We start from the raw sequence: 23,213 nt of genomic DNA on the forward strand, positions 1-23,213 counted from the left end.
TTTGAAGGATTTTTTTTTGTGGGGAAAATCGAAACCAGTGACATAATACAGTTCAATCATGTATACTAAACACTCTGTCCAAGAATTAGCACAATCGGTTGGAATATAGAGATTTTATTAATGTTTATAGCAAAATCGTGTTTTTACCGCAAGAAACGACGATTTTTACAATTGGACGATTTACACAAACAAACCCATATTCCTCTGCATGCGAACGTAAAATTGTTGTTATATATAGGTGAATCCACATGAATTTAACATTTTTTTAAGAAATTAGACAAATCCCACGGAATTTGTAGATTTTATTGATATTTATATAGTTAAAAATCTCGCAAAAACGAAATTTTTTGAAGGATTTTTTTTTGTGGGGAAAATCGAAACCAGTGATATAATACAGTTCAATAATGTATACTAAACACTCTGTGAAAGAATTAGCACAATCGGTTGGAATATAGAGATTTTATTAACGTTTATAACAAAATCGTGTTTTTACCGCAAGAAACGACGATTTTTACAATTGGACGGTTTACACAAACAAACCCATATTCCTCTGCATGCGAACGTGAAATTGTTGTTATATACAGGTGACTCCACATGAATTTAACATTCTTTTAAGAAATTAGACAAATCCCACGGAATTTGTAGATTTTATTGATATTTATATAGTTAAAATATCGCAAAAACGAAATTTTTTGAAGGATTTTTTTTTGTGGGGAAAATCGAAACCAGTGATATAATACAGTTCAATTAAGTATGCTAAACACTCTGTGAAAGTATTAGCACAATCGGTTGGAATAGAGAGATTTTATTAACGTTTAAACAAAATCGTGTTTTTACCGCAAGAAACGACGATTTTTACAATTGGACGATTTACACAAACAAACCCATATTCCTCTGCATGCGAACGTGAAATTGTTGTTATATGCAGGTGACTCCTCATGAATTTAACATTTTTTTAAGAAATTAGACAAATCCCACGGAATTTGTAGATTATATTGATATTTATATAGTTAAAAAACTCGCAAAAACGAAATTTTTTGAAGGATTTTTTTTTGTGGGGAAAATCGAAACCAGTGACATAATACAGTTCAATCATGTATACTAAACACTCTGTGAAAGAATTAGCACAATCGGTTGGAATATAGAGATTTTATTAGCGTTTATAGCAAAATCGTGTTTTACCGCAAGAAACGACGATTTTTACAATTTGACGATTTTCACGAACAAACCATATTCCTCTGCATGCGAACGTGAAATTGTTGTTATATATAGGTGACTCCACATGAATTTAACATTTTTTAAGAAATTAGACAAATCCCCCGGAATTTGTAGATTTTATTGATATTTATATAGTTAAAATCTCGCAAAAACGAATTTTTTGAAGGATTTTTTTTTGTGGGGAAAATCGAAACCAGTGATATAATACAGTTCAATCATGTATACTAAACACTCTGTCCAAGAATTAGCACAATCGGTTGGAATGTAGAGATTTTATTAATGTTTATAGCAAAATCGTGTTTTTACCGCAAGAAACGACGATTTTTACAATTGGACGATTTACACAAACAAACCCATATTCCTCTGCATGCGAACGTGAAATTGTTGTTATATATAGGTGAATCCACATGAATTTAACATTTTTTTAAGAAATTAGACAAATCCCACGGAATTTGTTGATTTTATTGATATTTATATAGTTAAAATCTCGCAAAAACGAATTTTTGAAGGATTTTTTTTGTGGGGAAAATCGAAACCAGTGATATAATACAGTTCAATTATGTATACTAAACACTCTGTGAAAAGAATTAGCACAATCGGTTGGAATATAGAGATTTTATTAACGTTTATAACAAAATCGTGTTTTTACCGCAAGAAACGACGATTTTTACAATTGACGATTTACACAAACAAACCCATATTCCCTCTGCATGCGAACGTGAAATTGTTGTTATATACAGGTGACTCCACATGAATTTAACATTCTTTTAAGAAATTAGACAAATCCCACGGAATTTGTAGATTTTATTGATATTTATATAGTTAAAATATCGCAAAAACGAAATTTTTTGAAGGATTTTTTTTTGTGGGGAAAATCGAAACCAGTGATATAATACAGTTCAATTATGTATACTAAACACTCTGTGAAAGTATTAGCACAATCGGTTGGAATAGAGAGATTTTATTATCGTTTAAACAAAATCGTGTTTTTACCGCAAGAAACGACGATTTTTACAATTGGACGATTTACACAAACAAACCCATATTCCTCTGCATGCGAACGTGAAATTGTTGTTATATACAGGTGACTCCACATGAATTTAACATTTTTTAAGAAATTAGACAAATCCCACGGAATTTGTAGATTATATTGATATTTATAAAGTTAAAAAACTCGCAAAAACGAAATTTTTTGAAGGATTTTTTTTGTGGGGAAAATCGAAACCAGTGACATAATACAGTTCAATCATGTATACTAAACACTCTGTGAAAGAATTAGCACAATCGGTTGGAATATAGAGATTTTATTAACGTTTATAGCAAAATCGTGTTTTTACCGCAAGAAACGACGATTTTTACAATTGGACGATTTTCACGAACAAACCCATATTCCTCTGCATGCGAACGTGAAATTGTTGTTATATGTAGGTGACTCCACATGAATTTAACATTTTTTTAAGAAATTAGACAAATCCCCCGGAATTTGTAGATTTTATTGATATTTATATAGTTAAAATCTCGCAAAAACGAAATTTTTTGAAGGATTTTTTTTTGTGGGGAAAATCGAAACCAGTGATATAATACAGTTCAATCATGTATACTAAACACTCTGTCCAAGAATTAGCACAATCGGTTGGAATATAGAGATATTATTAATGTTTATAGCAAAATCGTGTTTTTACTGCAAGAAACGACGATTTTTACAATTGGACGATTTACACAAACAAACCCATATTCCTCTGCATGCGAACGTGAAATTGTTGTGATATATAGGTGAATCCACATGAATTTAACATTTTTTTAAGAAATTAGACAAATCCCACAGAATTTGTAGATTTTATTGATATTTATATAGTTAAAATCTCGCAAAAACGAAATTTTTTGAAGGATTTTTTTTGTGGGGAAAATCGAAATCAGTGATATAATACAGTTCAATTATGTATACTAAACACTCTGTGAAAGAATTAGCACAATCGGTTGGAATATAGAGATTTTATTAACGTTTATAACAAAATCGTGTTTTTACCGCAAGAAACGACGATTTTTACAATTGGACGATTTACACAAACAAACCCATATTCCTCTGCATGCGAACGTGAAATTGTTGTTACATACAGGTGACTCCACATGAATTTAACATTTTTTTAAGAAATTAGACAAATCCCACGGAATTTGTATATTTTATTGATATTGATATAGTTAAAATCTCGCAAAAACGAAATTTTTTGAAGGATTTTTTTTTTTGTGGGAAAATCGAAACCAGTGATATAATACAGTTCAATCATGTATACTAAACACTCTGTCAAAGAATTAGCACAATCGGTTGGAATATAGAGATTTTATTAATGTTTATAGCAAAATCGTGTTTTTACGCAAGAAACGACGATTTTTACAATTGGACGATTTACACAAACAAACCCACATTCCTCTGCATGCGAACGTGAAATTGTTGTTATATATAGGTGAATCCACATGAATTTAACATTTTTTTAAGAAATTAGACAAATCCCACGGAATTTGTAGATTTTATTGATATTTATATAGTTAAAATCTCGCAAAAACGAAATTTTTTGAAGGATTTTTTTTTGTGGGGAAATCGAAACCAGTGATATAATACAGTTCAATTATGTATACTAAACACTCTGTGAAAGAATTAGCACAATCGGTTGGAATATAGAGATTTTATTAACGTTTATAACAAAATCGTGTTTTTACCGCAAGAAACGACGATTTTTACAATTGGACGATTTACACAAACAAACCCATATTCCTCTGCATGCGAACGTGAAATTGTTGTTATATACAGGTGACTCCACATGAATTTAACATTTTTTTAAGAAATTAGACAAATCCCACGGAATTTGTAGATTTTATTGATATTTATATAGTTAAAAAACTCGCAAAAACGAAATTTTTTGAAGGATTTTTTTTTGTGGGGAAAATCGAAACCAGTGACATAATACAGTTCAATCATGTATACTAAACACTCTGTCAAAGAATTAGCACAATCGGTTGGAATATAGAGATTTTATTAACGTTTATAACAAAATCGTGTTTTTACTGCAAGAAACGACTTTTTTTACAATTGGACGATTTACACAAACAAACCCATATTCCTCTGCATGCGAACGTGAAATTGTTGTTATATACAGGTGACTCCACATGAATTTAACATTTTTTAAGAAATTAGACAAATCCCAAGGAATTTGTATATTTTATAAATATTTATATAGTTAATAATCTCGCAAAAACGAAATTTTTTGAAGGATTTTTTTTTGTGGGGAAATCGAAACCAGTGTTATAATACAGTTCAATCATGTATACTAAACACTCTGTCAAAGAATTAGCACAATCGGTTGGAATATAGAGATTTTATTAACGTTTATAGCAAAATCGTGTTTTTACCGCAAGAAACGACGATTTTTACAATTGGACGATTTACACAAACAAACCCTGATTCCTCCGCATGCGAACGTGAAATTGTTGTTATATATAGGTGAATCCACATGAATATAACATTTTTTTAAGAAATTAGACAAATCCCACGGAATTTGTAGATTATATTGATATTTATATAGTTAAAAAACTCGAAAAAACGAAATTTTTTGAAGGATTTTTTTTTTGTGGGGAAATTCGAAACCAGTGACATAATACAGTTCAATCATGTATACTAAACACTCTGTGAAAGAATTAGCACAATCGGTTGGAATATAGAGATTTTATTAACGTTTATAGCAAAATCGTGTTTTTACCGCAAGAAACAACGATTTTTACAATTTGACCATTTTCACAAACAAACCCATATTCCTCTGCATGCGAACGTGAAATTGTTGTTATATATAGGTGAATCCACATGAATTTAACATTTTTTTAAGAAATTAGACAAATCCCACGGAATTTGTAGATTTTATTGATATTTATATAGTTAAAATCTCGCAAAAACGAAATTTTTTGAAGGATTTTTTTTTGTGGGGAAAATCGAAACCAGTGACATAATACAGTTCAATCATATATACTAAACACTCTGTCCAAGAATTAGCACAATCGGTTGGAATATATAGATTTTATTAATGTTTATAGCAAAATCGTGTTTTTACCGCAAGAAACGACGATTTTTACAATTGGACGATTTACACAAACAAACCCATATTCCTCTGCATGCGAACGTGAAATTGTTGTTATATACAGGTGACTTCACATGAATTTAACATTTTTTTAAGAAATTAGACAAATCCCACGGAATTTGTAGATTATATTGATATTTATATAGTTAAAAAACTCGCAAAAACGAAATTTTTTGAAGGATTTTTTTTTGTGGGGAAAATCGAAACCAGTGACATAATACAGTTCAATCATGTATACTAAACACTCTGTGAAAGAATTAGCACAATCGGTTGGAATATAGAGATTTTATTAGCGTTTATAGCAAAATCGTGTTTTTACCGCAAGAAACGACGATTTTTACAATTTGACGATTTTCAAGAACAAACCCATATTCCTCTGCATGCGAACGTGAAATTGTTGTTATATATAGGTGACTCCACATGAATTTAACATTTTTTAAGAAATTAGACAAATCCCCCGGAATTTGTAGATTTTATTGATATTTATATAGTTAAAATCTCGCAAAAACGAAATTTTTTGAAGGATTTTTTTTTGTGGGGAAAATCGAAACCAGTGATATAATACAGTTCAATCATGTATACTAAACACTCTGTCCAAGAATTAGCACAATCGGTTGGAATGTAGAGATTTTATTAATGTTTATAGCAAAATCGTGTTTTTACCGCAAGAAACGACGATTTTTACAATTGGACGATTTACACAAACAAACCCATATTCCTCTGCATGCGAACGTGAAATTGTTGTGATATATAGGTGAATCCACATGAATTTAACATTTTTTTAAGAAATTAGACAAATCCCACAGAATTTGTAGATTTTATTGATATTTATATAGTTAAAATCTCGCAAAAACGAAATTTTTTGAAGGATTTTTTTGTGGGGAAAATCGAAACCAGTGATATAATACAGTTCAATTATGTATACTAAACACTCTGTGAAAGAATTAGCACAATCGGTTGGAATATAGAGATTTTATTAACGTTTATAACAAAATCGTGTTTTTACCGCAAGAAACGACGATTTTTACAATTGGACGATTTACACAAACAAACCCATATTCCTCTGCATGCGAACGTGAAATTGTTGTTACATACAGGTGACTCCACATGAATTTAACATTTTTTTAAGAAATTAGACAAATCCCACGGAATTTGTATATTTTATTGATATTGATATAGTTAAAATCTCGCAAAAACGAAATTTTTTGAAGGATTTTTTTTTTTGTGGGGAAAATCGAAACCAGTGATATAATACAGTTCAATCATGTATACTAAACACTCTGTCAAAGAATTAGCACAATCGGTTGGAATATAGAGATTTTATTAATGTTTATAGCAAAATCGTGTTTTTACGCAAGAAACGACGATTTTTACAATTGGACGATTTACACAAACAAACCCACATTCCTCTGCATGCGAACGTGAAATTGTTGTTATATATAGGTGAATCCACATGAATTTAACATTTTTTTAAGAAATTAGACAAATCCCACGGAATTTGTAGATTTTATTGATATTTATATAGTTAAAATCTCGCAAAAACGAATTTTTTGAAGGATTTTTTTTTGTGGGGAAATCGAACCAGTGATATTAATACAGTTCAATTATGTATACTAAACACTCTGTGAAAGAATTAGCACAATCGGTTGGAATATAGAGATTTTATTAACGTTTATAACAAAATCGTGTTTTTACCGCAAGAAACGACGATTTTTACAATTGGACGATTTACACAAACAAACCCATATTCCTCTGCATGCGAACGTGAATTGTTGTTATATACAGGTGACTCCACATGAATTTAACATTTTTTTAAGAAATTAGACAAATCCCACGGAATTTGTAGATTTTATTGATATTTATATAGTTAAAAAACTCGCAAAAACGAAATTTTTTGAAGGATTTTTTTTTGTGGGGAAAATCGAAACCAGTGACATAATACAGTTCAATCATGTATACTAAACACTCTGTCAAAGAATTAGCACAATCGGTTGGAATATAGAGATTTTATTAACGTTTATAACAAAATCGTGTTTTTACTGCAAGAAACGACTTTTTTTACAATTGGACGATTTACACAAACAAACCCATATTCCTCTGCATGCGAACGTGAAATTGTTGTTATATACAGGTGACTCCACATGAATTTAACATTTTTAAGAAATTAGACAAATCCCAAGGAATTTGTATATTTTATAAATATTTATATAGTTAATAATCTCGCAAAAACGAAATTTTTGAAGATTTTTTTTTGTGGGAAAATCGAAACCAGTGTTATAATACAGTTCAATCATGTATACTAAACACTCCTGTCAAAGAATTAGCACAATCGTTGGAATATAGAGATTTTATAACGTTTATAGCAAAATCGTGTTTTTACCGCAAGAAACGACGATTTTTACAATTGGACGATTTTTACACAAACAACCCTGATTCCTCCGCATGCGAACGTGAAATTGTTGTTATATATAGGTGAATCCACATGAATATAACATTTTTTTAAGAATTAGACAAATCCCACGGAATTTGTAGATTATATTGATATTTATATAGTTAAAAAACTCGAAAAACGAAATTTTTTGAAGGATTTTTTTTTGTGGGGAAAATTCGAAACCAGTGACATAATACAGTTCAATCATGTATACTAAACACTCTGTGAAAGAATTAGCACAATCGGTTGGAATATAGAGATTTTATTAACGTTTATAGCAAAATCGTGTTTTACCGCAAGAAACAACGATTTTTACAATTTGCAAACAAACCCATATTCCTCTGCATGCGAACGTGAAATTGTTGTTATATATAGGTGAATCCACATGAATTTAACATTTTTTTAAGAAATTAGACAAATCCCACGGAATTTGTAGATTTTATTGATATTTATATAGTTAAAATCTCGCAAAAACGAAATTTTTTGAAGGATTTTTTTTTGTGGGGAAAATCGAAACCAGTGACATAATACAGTTCAATCATATATACTAAACACTCTGTCCAAGAATTAGCACAATCGGTTGGAATATATAGATTTTATTAATGTTTATAGCAAAATCGTGTTTTTACCGCAAGAAACGACGATTTTTACAATTGGACGATTTACAGCAAACAAACCCATATTCCTCTGCATGCGAACGTGAAATTGTTGTTATATACAGGTGACTTCACATGAATTTAACATTTTTTTAAGAAATTAGACAAATCCCACGGAATTTGTAGATTATATTGATATTTATATAGTTAAAAAACTCGCAAAAACGAAATTTTTTGAAGGATTTTTTTTTGTGGGGAAAATCGAAACCAGTGACATAATACAGTTCAATCATGTATACTAAACACTCTGTGAAAGAATTAGCACAATCGGTTGGAATATAGAGATTTTATTAGCGTTTATAGCAAAATCGTGTTTTTACCGCAAGAAACGACGATTTTTACAATTTGACGATTTTCAAGAACAAACCCATATTCCTCTGCATGCGAACGTGAAATTGTTGTTATATATAGGTGACTCCACATGAATTTAACATTTTTTTAAGAAATTAGACAAATCCCCCGGAATTTGTAGATTTTATTGATATTTATATAGTTAAAATCTCGCAAAAACGAAATTTTTTGAAGGATTTTTTTTGTGGGGAAAATCGAAACCAGTGATATAATACAGTTCAATCATGTATACTAAACACTCTGTCCAAGAATTAGCACAATCGGTTGGAATGTAGAGATTTTATTAATGTTTATAGCAAAATCGTGTTTTTACCGCAAGAAGCGACGATTTTTACAATTGGACGATTTACACAAACAATCCCATATTCCTCTGCATGCGAACGTGAAATTGTTGTTATATATAGGTGACTCCACATGAATTTAACATTTTTTTAAGAAATTAGACAAATCCCCCGGAATTTGTAGATTTTATTGATATTTATATAGTTAAAATCTAGCAAAAATGAAATTTTTTGAAGGATTTTTTTTTGTGGGGAAAATCGAAACCAGTGATATAATACAGTTCAATCATGTATACTAAACACTGTGTCCAAGAATTAGCACAATCGGTTGGAATATAGAGATTTTATTAATGTTTATTGCAAAATCGTGTTTTTACGCAAGAAACGACGATTTTTACAATTGGACGATTTACACAAACAAACCCACATTCCTCTGCATGCGAACGTGAAATTGTTGTTATATATAGGTGAATCCACATGAATTTAACATTTTTTTAAGAAATTAGACAAATCCCACGGAATTTGTAGATTTTATTGATATTTATATAGTTAAAAAACTCGCAAAAACGAAATTTTTTGAAGGATTTTTTTTTGTGGGGAAAATCGAAACCAGTGACATAATACAGTTCAATCATGTATACTAAACACTCTGTCAAAGAATTAGCACAATCGGTTGGAATATAGAGATTTTATTAACGTTTATAGCAAAATCGTGTTTTTACCGCAAGAAACAACGATTTTTACAATTTGACCATTTTCACAAACAAACCCATATTCCTCTGCATGCGAACGTGAAATTGTTGTTATATATAGGTGAATCCACATGAATTTAACATTTTTTTAAGAAATTAGACAAATCCCACGGAATTTGTAGATTTTATTGATATTTATATAGTTAAAATCTCGCAAAAACGAAATTTTTTGAAGGATTTTTTTTTGTGGGGAAAATCGAAACCAGTGACATAATACAGTTCAATCATGTATACTAAACACTCTGTCCAAGAATTAGCACAATCGGTTGGAATATAGAGATTTTATTAATGTTTATAGCAAAATCGTGTTTTTACCGCAAGAAACGACGATTTTTACAATTGGACGATTTACACAAACAAACCCATATTCCTCTGCATGCGAACGTAAAATTGTTGTTATATATAGGTGAATCCACATGAATTTAACATTTTTTTAAGAAATTAGACAAATCCCACGGAATTTGTAGATTTTATTGATATTTATATAGTTAAAATCTCGCAAAAACGAAATTTTTTGAAGGATTTTTTTTTGTGGGGAAAATCGAAACCAGTGATATAATACAGTTCAATAATGTATACTAAACACTCTGTGAAAGAATTAGCACAATCGGTTGGAATATAGAGATTTTATTAACGTTTATAACAAAATCGTGTTTTTACCGCAAGAAACGACGATTTTTACAATTGGACGGTTTACACAAACAAACCCATATTCCTCTGCATGCGAACGTGAAATTGTTGTTATATACAGGTGACTCCACATGAATTTAACATTCTTTTAAGAAATTAGACAAATCCCACGGAATTTGTAGATTTTATTGATATTTATATAGTTAAAATATCGCAAAAACGAAATTTTTTGAAGGATTTTTTTTTGTGGGGAAAATCGAAACCAGTGATATAATACAGTTCAATTAAGTATACTAAACACTCTGTGAAAGTATTAGCACAATCGGTTGGAATAGAGAGATTTTATTAACGTTTAAACAAAATCGTGTTTTTACCGCAAGAAACGACGATTTTTACAATTGGACGATTTACACAAACAAACCCATATTCCTCTGCATGCGAACGTGAAATTGTTGTTATATACAGGTGACTCCACAAGAATTTAACATTTTTTTAAGAAATTAGACAAATCCCACGGAATTTGTAGATTATATTGATATTTATATAGTTAAAAAACTCGCAAAAACGAAATTTTTTGAAGGATTTTTTTTTGTGGGGAAAATCGAAACCAGTGACATAATACAGTTCAATCATGTATACTAAACACTCTGTGAAAGAATTAGCACAATCGGTTGGAATACAGAGATTTTATTAGCGTTTATAGCAAAATCGTGTTTTTACCGCAAGAAACGACGATTTTTACAATTTGACGATTTTCACGAACAAACCCATATTCCTCTGCATGCGAACGTGAAATTGTTGTTATATATAGGTGACTCCACATGAATTTAACATTTTTTTAAGAAATTAGACAAATCCCCCGGAATTTGTAGATTTTATTGATATTTATATAGTTAAAATCTCGCAAAAACGAAATTTTTTGAAGGATTTTTTTTTGTGGGGAAAATCGAAACCAGTGATATAATACAGTTCAATCATGTATACTAAACACTCTGTCCAAGAATTAGCACAATCGGTTGGAATGTAGAGATTTTATTAATGTTTATAGCAAAATCGTGTTTTTACCGCAAGAAACGACGATTTTTACAATTGGACGATTTACACAAACAAACCCATATTCCTCTGCATGCGAACGTGAAATTGTTGTTATATATAGGTGAATCCACATGAATTTAACATTTTTTTAAGAAATTAGACAAATCCCACGGAATTTGTTGATTTTATTGATATTTATATAGTTAAAATCTCGCAAAAACGAATTTTTGAAGGATTTTTTTTTGTGGGGAAAATCGAAACCAGTGATATAATACAGTTCAATTATGTATACTAAACACTCTGTGAAAGAATTAGCACAATCGGTTGGAATATAGAGATTTTATTAACGTTTATAACAAAATCGTGTTTTTACCGCAAGAAACGACGATTTTTACAATTGGACGATTTACACAAACAAACCCATATTCCTCTGCATGCGAACGTGAAATTGTTATATACAGGTGACTCCACATGAATTTAACATTCTTTTAAGAAATTAGACAAATCCCACGGAATTTGTAGATTTTATTGATATTTATATAGTTAAAATATCGCAAAAACGAAATTTTTTGAAGGATTTTTTTTTGTGGGGAAAATCGAAACCAGTGATATAATACAGTTCAATTATGTATACTAAACACTCTGTGAAAGTATTAGCACAATCGGTTGGAATAGAGAGATTTTATTAACGTTTAAACAAAATCGTGTTTTTACCGCAAGAAACGACGATTTTTACAATTGGACGATTTACACAAACAAACCCATATTCCTCTGCATGCGAACGTGAAATTGTTGTTATATACAGATGACTCCACATGAATTTAACATTTTTTTAAGAAATTAGACAAATCCCACGGAATTTGTAGATTATATTGATATTTATATAGTTAAAAAACTCGCAAAAACGAAATTTTTTGAAGGATTTTTTTTGTGGGGAAAATCGAAACCAGTGACATAATACAGTTCAATCATGTATACTAAACACTCTGTGAAAGAATTAGCACAATCGGTTGGAATATAGAGATTTTATTAACGTTTATAGCAAAATCGTGTTTTTACCGCAAGAAACGACGATTTTTACAATTGGACGATTTTCACGAACAAACCCATATTCCTCTGCATGCGAACGTGAAATTGTTGTTATATGTAGGTGACTCCACATGAATTTAACATTTTTTTAAGAAATTAGACAAATCCCCCGGAATTTGTAGATTTTATTGATATTTATATAGTTAAAATCTCGCAAAAACGAAATTTTTTGAAGGATTTTTTTTTGTGGGGAAAATCGAAACCAGTGATATAATACAGTTCAATCATGTATACTAAACACTCTGTCCAAGAATTAGCACAATCGGTTGGAATATAGAGATTTTATTAATGTTTATAGCAAAATCGTGTTTTTACCGCAAGAAACGACGATTTTTACAATTGGACGATTTACACAAACAAACCCATATTCCTCTGCATGCGAACGTGAAATTGTTGTTATATATAGGTGAATCCACATGATTTTAACATTTTTTTAAGAAATTAGACAAATCCCACGGAATTTGTAGATTTTATTGATATTTATATAGTTAAAATCTCGCAAAAACGAAATTTTTTGAAGGATTTTTTTTGTGGGGAAAATCGAAACCAGTGATATAATACAGTTCAATTATGTATACTAAACACTCTGTGAAAGAATTAGCACAATCGGTTGGAATATAGAGATTTTATTAACGTTTAAACAAAATCGTGTTTTTACCGCAAGAAACGACGATTTTTACAATTGGACGATTTACACAAACAAACCCATATTCCTCTGCATGCGAACGTGAAATTGTTGTTATATACAGGTGACTCCACATGAATTTAACATTTTTTTAAGAAATTAGACAAATCCCACGGAATTTGTAGATTATATTGATATTTATATAGTTAAAAAACTCGCAAAAACGAAATTTTTTGAAGGATTTTTTTTTGTGGGGAAAATCGAAACCAGTGACATAATACAGTTCAATCATGTATACTAAACACTCTGTGAAAGAATTAGCACAATCGGTTGGAATATAGAGATTTTATTAGCGTTTATAGCAAAATCGTGTTTTTACCGCAAGAAACGACGATTTTTACAATTTGACGATTTTCACGAACAAACCCATATTCCTCTGCATGCGAACGTGAAATTGTTGTTATATATAGGTGACTCCACATGAATTTAACATTTTTTTAAGAAATTAGACAAATCCCCCGGAATTTGTAGATTTTATTGATATTTATATAGTTAAAATCTCGCAAAAACGAAATTTTTTGAAGGATTTTTTTTTGTGGGGAAAATCGAAACCAGTGATATAATACAGTTCAATCATGTATACTAAACACTCTGTCCAAGAATTAGCACAATCGGTTGGAATGTAGAGATTTTATTAATGTTTATAGCAAAATCGTGTTTTTACCGCAAGAAACGACGATTTTTACAATTGGACGATTTACACAAACAAACCCATATTCCTCTGCATGCGAACGTGAAATTGTTGTTATATATAGGTGAATCCACATGAATTTAACATTTTTTTAAGAAATTAGACAAATCCCACGGAATTTGTTGATTTTATTGATATTTATATAGTTAAAATCTCGCAAAAACGAATTTTTGAAGGATTTTTTTTGTGGGGAAAATCGAAACCAGTGATATAATACAGTTCAATTATGTATACTAAACACTCTGTGAAAGAATTAGCACAATCGGTTGGAATATAGAGATTTTATTAACGTTTATAACAAAATCGTGTTTTTACCGCAAGAAACGACGATTTTTACAATTGGACGATTTACACAAACAAACCCATATTCCTCTGCATGCGAACGTGAAATTGTTGTTATATACAGGTGACTCCACATGAATTTAACATTCTTTTAAGAAATTAGACAAATCCCACGGAATTTGTAGATTTTATTGATATTTATATACTTAAAATATCGCAAAAACGAAATTTTTTGAAGGATTTTTTTTTGTGGGGAAAATCGAAACCAGTGATATAATACAGTTCAATTATGTATACTAAACACTCTGTGAAAGTATTAGCACAATCGGTTGGAATAGAGAGATTTTATTAACGTTTAAACAAAATCGTGTTTTTACCGCAAGAAACGACGATTTTTACAATTGGACGATTTACACAAACAAACCCATATTCCTCTGCATGCGAACGTGAAATTGTTGTTATATACAGGTGACTCCACATGAATTTAACATTTTTTTAAGAAATTAGACAAATCCCACGGAATTTGTAGATTATATTGATATTTATAAAGTTAAAAAACTCGCAAAAACGAAATTTTTTGAAGGATTTTTTTTGTGGGGAAAATCGAAACCAGTGACATAATACAGTTCAATCATGTATACTAAACACTCTGTGAAAGAATTAGCACAATCGGTTGGAATATAGAGATTTTATTAACGTTTATAGCAAAATCGTGTTTTTACCGCAAGAAACGACGATTTTTACAATTGGACGATTTTCACGAACAAACCCATATTCCTCTGCATGCGAACGTGAAATTGTTGTTATATGTAGGTGACTCCACATGAATTTAACATTTTTTTAAGAAATTAGACAAATCCCCCGGAATTTGTAGATTTTATTGATATTTATATAGTTAAAATCTCGCAAAAACGAAATTTTTTGAAGGATTTTTTTTTGTGGGGAAAATCGAAACCAGTGATATAATACAGTTCAATCATGTATACTAAACACTCTGTCCAAGAATTAGCACAATCGGTTGGAATATAGAGATTTTATTAATGTTTATAGCAAAATCGTGTTTTTACCGCAAGAAACGACGATTTTTACAATTGGACGATTTACACAAACAAACCCATATTCCTCTGCATGCGAACGTGAAATTGTTGTTATATATAGGTGAATCCACATGAATTTAACATTTTTTTAAGAAATTAGACAAATCCCACGGAATTTGTAGATTTTATTGATATTTATATAGTTAAAATCTCGCAAAAACGAAATTTTTTGAAGGATTTTTTTTGTGGGGAAAATCGAAACCAGTGATATAATACAGTTCAATTATGTATACTAAACACTCTGTGAAAGAATTAGCACAATCGGTTGGAATATAGAGATTTTATTAACGTTTATAACAAAATCGTGTTTTTACCGCAAGAAACGACGATTTTTACAATTGGACGATTTACACAAACAAACCCATATTCCTCTGCATGCGAACGTGAAATTGTTGTTACATACAGGTGACTCCACATGAATTTAACATTTTTTTAAGAAATTAGACAAATCCCACGGAATTTGTATATTTTATTGATATTGATATAGTTAAAATCTCGCAAAAACGAAATTTTTTGAAGGATTTTTTTTTTGTGGGGAAAATCGAAACCAGTGATATAATACAGTTCAATCATGTATACTAAACACTCTGTCAAAGAATTAGCACAATCGGTTGGAATATAGAGATTTTATTAACGTTTATAGCAAAATCGTGTTTTTACCGCAAGAAACGACGATTTTTACAATTGGACGATTTACACAAACAAACCCATATTCCTCTTTATGCGAAAGTGAAATCGTTGTTATATATAGGTGACTCCACATGAATTTAACATTATTTTAAGAAATTAGACAAATCCCACTGAATTTGTAGATTTTATTGATATTTATATAGTTAGAAAACTCGCAAAAACGAAATTTTTTGAAGGATTTTTTTTGTGGGGAAAATCGAAACCAGTGACATATTACAGTTCAATTATGTATACTAAACACTCTGTGAAAGAATTAGCACAATCGGTTGGAATATAGAGATTTTATTAACGTTTATAACAAAATCGTGTTTTTACCGCAAGAAACGACGATTTTTACAATTGGACGATTTACACAAACAAACCCATATTCCTCTGCATGCGAACGTGAAATTGTTGTTATATACAGGTGACTCCACATGAATTTAACATTTTTTTAAGAAATTAGACAAATCCCACGGAATTTGTATATTTTATAAATATTTATATAGTTAATAATCTCGCAAAAACGAAATTTTTTGAAGGATTTTTTTTTGTATGGAAAATCGAAACCAGTGATATAATACAGTTCAATTATGTATACTAAACACTCTGTGAAAGAATTAGCACAATCGGTTGGAATATAGAGATTTTATTAACGTTTATAACAAAATCGTGTTTTTACCGCAAGAAACGACGATTTTTACAATTGGACGATTTACACAAACAAACCCATATTCCTCTGCATGCGAACGTGAAATTGTTGTTATATACAGGTGACTCCACATGAATTTAACATTCTTTTAAGAAATTAGACAAATCCCACGGAATTTGTAGATTTTATTGATATTTATATAGTTAAAATATCGCAAAAACGAAATTTTTTGAAGGATTTTTTTTTTGTGGGGAAAATCAAAACCAGTGATATAATACAGTTCAATTATGTATACTAAACACTCTGTGAAAGTATTAGCACAATCGGTTGGAATAGAGAGATTTTATTAACGTTTAAACAAAATCGTGTTTTTACCGCAAGAAACGACGATTTTTACAATTGGACGATTTACACAAACAAACCCATATTCCTCTGCATGCGAACGTGAAATTGTTGTTATATACAGGTGACTCCACATGAATTTAACATTTTTTTAAGAAATTAGACAAATCCCACGGAATTTGTAGATTATATTGATATTTATAAAGTTAAAAAACTCGCAACAACGAAATTTTTTGAAGGATTTTTTTTGTGGGGAAAATCGAAACCAGTGACATAATACAGTTCAATCATGTATACTAAACACTCTGTGAAAGAATTAGCACAATCGGTTGGAATATAGAGATTTTATTAGCGTTTATAGCAAAATCGTGTTTTTACCGCAAGAAACGACGATTTTTACAATTTGACGATTTTCACGAACAAACCCATATTCCTCTGCATGCGAACGTGAAATTGTTGTTCTATGTAGGTGACTCCACATGAATTTAACATTTTTTTAAGAAATTAGACAAATCCCCCGGAATTTGTAGATTTTATTGATATTTATATAGTTAAAATCTCGCAAAAACGAAATTTTTGAAGGATTTTTTTTTGTGGGGAAAATCGAAACCAGTGATATAATACAGTTCAATCATGTATACTAAACACTCTGTCCAAGAATTAGCACAATCGGTTGGAATATAGAGATTTTATTAATGTTTATAGCAAAATCGTGTTTTTACCGCAAGAAACGACGATTTTTACAATTGGACGATTTACACAAACAAACCCATATTCCTCTGCATGCGAACGTGAAATTGTTGTTATATATAGGTGAGTCCACATGAATTTAACATTTTTTTAAGAAATTAGACAAATCCCACGGAATTTGTAGATTTTAATAATATTTATATAGTTAAAATCTCGCAAAAACGAAATTTTTTGAAGGATTTTTTTTGTGGGGAAAATCGAAACCAGTGATATAATACAGTTCAAGTATGTATACTAAACACTCTGTGAAAGAATTAGCACAATCGGTTGGAATATAGAGATTTTATTAACGTTTATAACAAAATCGTGTTTTTACCGCAAGAAACGACGATTTTTACAATTGGACGATTTACACAAACAAACCCATATTCCTCTGCATGCGAACGTGAAATTGTTGTTACATACAGGTGACTCCACATGAATTTAACATTTTTTTAAGAAATTAGACAAATCCCACGGAATTTGTATATTTTATTGATATTGATATAGTTAAAATCTCGCAAAAACGAAATTTTTTGAAGGATTTTTTTTTTTGTGGGGAAAATCGAAACCAGTGATATAATACAGTTCAATCATGTATACTAAACACTCTGTCAAAGAATTAGCACAATCGGTTGGAATATAGAGATTTTATTAACGTTTATAGCAAAATCGTGTTTTTACCGCAAGAAACGACGATTTTTACAATTGGACGATTTACACAAACAAACCCATATTCCTCTTTATGCGAAAGTGAAATCGTTGTTATATATAGGTGACTCCACATGAATTTAACATTATTTTAAGAAATTAGACAAATCCCACTGAATTTGTAGATTTTATTGATATTTATATAGTTAGAAAACTCGCAAAAACGAAATTTTTTGAAGGATTTTTTTTGTGGGGAAAATCGAAACCAGTGACATATTACAGTTCAATTATGTATACTAAACACTCTGTGAAAGAATTAGCACAATCGGTTGGAATATAGAGATTTTATTAACGTTTATAACAAAATCGTGTTTTTACCGCAAGAAACGACGATTTTTACAATTGGACGATTTACACAAACAAACCCATATTCCTCTGCATGCGAACGTGAAATTGTTGTTATATACAGGTGACTCCACATGAATTTAACATTTTTTTAAGAAATTAGACAAATCCCACGGAATTTGTATATTTTATAAATATTTATATAGTTAATAATCTCGCAAAAACGAAATTTTTTGAAGGATTTTTTTTTGTATGGAAAATCGAAACCAGTGATATAATACAGTTCAATTATGTATACTAAACACTCTGTGAAGGAATTAGCACAATCGGTTGGAATATAGAGATTTTATTAACGTTTATAACAAAATCGTGTTTTTACCGCAAGAAACGACGATTTTTACAATTGGACGATTTACACAAACAAACCCATATTCCTCTGCATGCGAACGTGAAATTGTTGTTATATACAGGTGACTCCACATGAATTTAACATTCTTTTAAGAAATTAGACAAATCCCACGGAATTTGTAGATTTTATTGATATTTATATAGTTAAAATATCGCAAAAACGAAATTTTTTGAAGGATTTTTTTTTGTGGGGAAAATCAAAACCAGTGATATAATACAGTTCAATTATGTATACTAAACACTCTGTGAAAGTATTAGCACAATCGGTTGGAATAGAGAGATTTTATTAACGTTTAAACAAAATCGTGTTTTTACCGCAAGAAACGACGATTTTTACAATTGGACGATTTACACAAACAAACCCATATTCCTCTGCATGCGAACGTGAAATTGTTGTTATATACAGGTGACTCCACATGAATTTAACATTTTTTTAAGAAATTAGACAAATCCCACGGAATTTGTAGATTATATTGATATTTATAAAGTTAAAAAACTCGCAACAACGAAATTTTTTGAAGGATTTTTTTTGTGGGGAAAATCGAAACCAGTGACATAATACAGTTCAATCATGTATACTAAACACTCTGTGAAAGAATTAGCACAATCGGTTGGAATATAGAGATTTTATTAGCGTTTATAGCAAAATCGTGTTTTTACCGCAAGAAACGACGATTTTTACAATTTGACGATTTTCACGAACAAACCCATATTCCTCTGCATGCGAACGTGAAATTGTTGTTCTATGTAGGTGACTCCACATGAATTTAACATTTTTTTAAGAAATTAGACAAATCCCCCGGAATTTGTAGATTTTATTGATATTTATATAGTTAAAATCTCGCAAAAACGAAATTTTTTGAAGGATTTTTTTTTGTGGGGAAAATCGAAACCAGTGATATAATACAGTTCAATCATGTATACTAAACACTCTGTCCAAGAATTAGCACAATCGGTTGGAATATAGAGATTTTATTAATGTTTATAGCAAAATCGTGTTTTTACCGCAAGAAACGACGATTTTTACAATTGGACGATTTACACAAACAAACCCATATTCCTCTGCATGCGAACGTGAAATTGTTGTTATATATAGGTGAGTCCACATGAATTTAACATTTTTTTAAGAAATTAGACAAATCCCACGGAATTTGTAGATTTTAATAATATTTATATAGTTAAAATCTCGCAAAAACGAAATTTTTTGAAGGATTTTTTTTGTGTGGAAAATCGAAACCAGTGATATAATACAGTTCAAGTATGTATACTAAACACTCTGTGAAAGAATTAGCACAATCGGTTGGAATATAGAGATTTTATTAACGTTTATAACAAAATCGTGTTTTTACCGCAAGAAACGACGATTTTTACAATTGGACGATTTACACAAACAAACCCATATTCCTCTGCATGCGAACGTGAAATTGTTGTTACATACAGGTGACTCCACATGAATTTAACATTTTTTTAAGAAATTAGACAAATCCCACGGAATTTGTATATTTTATTGATATTGATATAGTTAAAATCTCGCAAAAACGAAATTTTTTGAAGGATTTTTTTTTTGTGGGGAAAATCGAAACCAGTGATATAATACAGTTCAATCATGTATACTAAATACTCTGTCAAAGAATTAGCACAATCGGTTGGAATATAGAGATTTTATTAACGTTTATAGCAAAATCGTGTTTTTACCGCAAGAAACGACGATTTTTACAATTGGACGATTTACACAAACAAACCCATATTCCTCTTTATGCGAAAGTGAAATCGTTGTTATATATAGGTGACTCCACATGAATTTAACATTATTTTAAGAAATTAGACAAATCCCACTGAATTTGTAGATTTTATTGATATTTATATAGTTAGAAAACTCGCAAAAACGAAATTTTTTGAAGGATTTTTTTTGTGGGGAAAATCGAAACCAGTGACATATTACAGTTCAATTATGTATACTAAACACTCTGTGAAAGAATTAGCACAATCGGTTGGAATATAGAGATTTTATTAACGTTTATAACAAAATCGTGTTTTTACCGCAAGAAACGACGATTTTTACAATTGGACGATTTACACAAACAAACCCATATTCCTCTGCATGCGAACGTGAAATTGTTGTTATATACAGGTGACTCCACATGAATTTAACATTTTTTTAAGAAATTAGACAAATCCCACGGAATTTGTATATTTTATAAATATTTATATAGTTAATAATCTCGCAAAAACGAAATTTTTTGAAGGATTTTTTTTTGTGGGGAAAATCGAAACCAGTGATATAATACAGTTCAATCATGAATACTAAACACTCTGTGAAAGAATTAGCACAATCGGTTGGAATATAGAGATTTTATTAACGTTTATAGCAAAATCGTGTTTTTACCGCAAGAAACGACGATTTTTACAATTGGACGATTTACACAAACAAACCCTTATTCCTCCGCATGCGAACGTGAAATTGTTGTTATATATAGGTGAATCCACATGAATTTAACATTTTTTTAAGAAATTAGACAAATCCCACGGAATTTGTAGATTATATTGATATTTATATAGTTAAAAAACTCGAAAAAACGAAATTTTTTGAAGGATTTTTTTTTGTGGGGAAATTCGAAACCAGTGACATAATACAGTTCAATCATGTATACTAAACACTCTGTGAAAGAATTAGCACAATCGTTTGGAATATAGAGATTTTATTAACGTTTATAGCAAAATCGTGTTTTTACCGCAAGAAACAACGATTTTTACAATTTGACCATTTTCACAAACAAACCCATATTCCTCTGCATGCGAACGTGAAATTGTTGTTATATATAGGTGACTCCACATGAATTTAACATTTTTTTAAGAAATTAGACAAATCCCCCGGAATTTGTAGATTTTATTGATATTTATATAGTTAAAATCTCGCAAAAACGAAATTTTTTGAAGGATTTTTTTTGTGGGGAAAATCGAAACCAGTGATATAATACAGTTCAATTATGTATACTAAACACTCTGTGAAAGAATTAGCACAATCGGTTGGAATATAGAGATTTTATTAACGTTTATAACAAAATCGTGTTTTTACCGCAAGAAACGACGATTTTTACAATTGGACGATTTACACAAACAAACCCATATTCCTCTGCATGCGAACGTGAAATTGTTGTTATATACAGGTGACTCCACATGAATTTAAGATTTTTTTAAGAAATTAGACAAATCCCACGGAATTTGTAGATTTTATTGATATTTATATAGTTAAAATCTCGCAAAAACGAAATTTTTTGAAGGATTTTTTTTTTTGTGGGGAAAATCGAAACCAGTGATATAATACAGTTCAATTATGTATACTAAACACTCTGTGAAAGAATTAGCACAATCGGTTGGAATAGAGAGATTTTATTAACGTTTAAACAAAATCGTGTTTTTACCGCAAGAAACGACGATTTTTACAATTGGTCGATTTACACAAACAAACCCATATTCCTCTGCATGCGAACGTGAAATTGTTATATACAGGTGACTCCACATGAATTTAACATTTTTTTAAGGAATTAGACAAATCCCACGGAATTTGTAGATTATATTGATATTTATATAGTTAAAAAACTCGCAAAAACGAAATTTTTTGAAGGATTTTTTTTTGTGGGGAAAATCGAAACCAGTGACATAATACAGTTCAATCATGTATACTAAACACTCTGTGAAAGAATTAGCACAATCGGTTGGAATATAGAGATTTTATTAGCGTTTATAGCAAAATCGTGTTTTTACCACAAGAAACGACGATTTTTACAATTTGACGATTTTCACGAACAAACCCATATTCCTCTGCATGCGAACGTGAAATTGTTGTTATATATAGGTGACTCCACATGAATTTAACATTTTTTTAAGAAATTAGACAAATCCCCCGGAATTTTAGATTTTATTGATATTTATATAGTTAAAATCTCGCAAAAACGAAATTTTTTGAAGGATTTTTTTTTGTGGGGAAAATCGAAACCAGTGATATAATACAGTTCAATCATGTATACTAAACACTCTGTCCAAGAATTAGCACAATCGGTTGGAATATAGAGATTTTATTAATGTTTATAGCAA

This window comes from Periplaneta americana, chromosome 11 (genome assembly GCF_040183065.1).
Source record: "Periplaneta americana isolate PAMFEO1 chromosome 11, P.americana_PAMFEO1_priV1, whole genome shotgun sequence".
Taxonomy (NCBI): Eukaryota; Metazoa; Arthropoda; class Insecta; order Blattodea; family Blattidae; genus Periplaneta; species Periplaneta americana.